The sequence below is a fragment of the Saccopteryx leptura genome, chromosome 6 (assembly GCF_036850995.1).
Source record: "Saccopteryx leptura isolate mSacLep1 chromosome 6, mSacLep1_pri_phased_curated, whole genome shotgun sequence".
Lineage (NCBI taxonomy): Eukaryota > Metazoa > Chordata > Mammalia > Chiroptera > Emballonuridae > Saccopteryx > Saccopteryx leptura.
The window spans coordinates 88,429,564-88,431,172 of NC_089508.1; the positions used below are offsets into that span (position 1 = coordinate 88,429,564).

The 1,609-nt window shown below is 44.6% G+C and overlaps 1 pseudogene; it reads right to left on the minus strand.

Annotated features, from left to right (window-relative positions):
* Positions 1 to 282: 282 nt before the first annotated feature.
* Positions 283 to 426, minus strand: LOC136377966 (small nucleolar RNA SNORA48; annotated as a pseudogene).
* Between the last annotated feature and the right edge of the window lie 1,183 nt (positions 427 to 1,609).

The window sequence follows — 1,609 nt, forward strand, 5'->3', positions numbered from 1 at the left end:
TTGATCTGTTTATAACAGGCCCCTTAGCATTTCTTGCAGCATTAGTTTGGTTGTAGTGAATTCTTGATTTTTTTTGTCTGGGAAGCTTTTTATTTCTCCTTCAATTTTAAATGATAGCCTTGCTGGATAAAGTAGTCTTGGTTGTAGGTTCTTGTTCTGCATTACTTTGAATATTTCTTGCCATTCCTTTCTTTCCTCAAGTGTTTCTGTTGAGAAGTCAGATGTCATCCTTATGGGGGCTCCTTTGTAGGTGATAGCCTTTTTTTCTCTTGCAGCTTTTTTTTTTGTGTCCTAGGCATGAAACACCTCTGGCCACCAATAGAGGCATCAAGCTAGGATAAACTAGGGCTGAACACCTGCTTTGCCCCTGACTGATACAAGAGCAGCACCACCAATCAGGTTCCTCCTTGCCCATTGCCAGAGGCTTCTTGCAGCTTTTAATATTTCTCTTTAACACTTAGCTTTGGTATTTTAATTATGATGTGTCTTGGTGTAGATTTCTTTAGGTTTCTCTTTAATGGAGTTCTCTGTACTTCTTGAACTTGTGAGACTTTTTCCTGCATCAACTTAGGAAAGTTTTCAGCTATGATATGATTGAACAAAGTCTCTATCCCTTGTCCTTTCTCTTCTTCTTCAGGAACCTCTATGATGCAGATGTTATTTCTCTTCATGTTGTCAGAGAGCTCTCTTAGAGTTTCCTCAGACTTTTTGAGTCTCTTTTCTTTTTTCTGCTCTGTTCCCATGCCTTCACTTATTTTGCCCTCTAACTCATTGATTTGATTCTCAGCTTCATTCATTCTGATTTTAATTCCTTTCATTTTGGTCTTCACTTCTGATATTGTTTTGTCATTTCTGTCTGATTATTTTTTTATTATTTCAATGTCCTTTTTATATTTGCTATGTCTTTATTTAGGTGTTTGTAATGACCACCTATTGTTGTTCTAAGATCTTTAAGCATCCTAACACTCATTATTTTAAACTCTGCATTTGCTAATTTGGTTATATCTGACTCATTCAAGTCCTTTTCTGGGGATTTCTCTTGATTCATTTGTGTTGCATTTCTCTGCCTTCCCATTTTATCTGTGTATAAGAAGGGTGTGGCCACTGGAATCCAATTGTGTGGCCTTGTGTTCCCTTGGTGTGATCTGTCTGCAGGGTCGCCACTCCCTCTCCCCCTGCTGCTGCTTAGGGTGTTTGGGCATGGACATTGCCAGTGCCAGCCTGCTGGGGCTGTCACTGTGGTTTCTGCCTCTTGTTCACTGGAGGGACTGTGATCAAGTGCCCGGGTCTATGGGCCTCAGCAGCCTCGGCCTTCATCCCACCCCTGCGGGTGGGGTTATGTGCTGTGCCCAGGGCCGCAAGCCTTGGCATCTCAGATATGGGTGCGCACCTTGCTCAGCTGCAGGTTTCCGCCTGTTTCTGGGCTTTTGCCCTGCCCCTGTGGGAGGAACTCGCTCGCTGGTTGGCTGCAAGCCTTGGCTCCACTGGCCTGGCAGGGTTGTACTCCTCAGTCAGGGGTCTTCACCTCTTCTGGGCTTTCGCCCCACCTCTGCAGGAGGAACCTGTTCGGGTCTGTTGCAAGCCTTGGCCCTGGCTCTGCGGGGCCAGG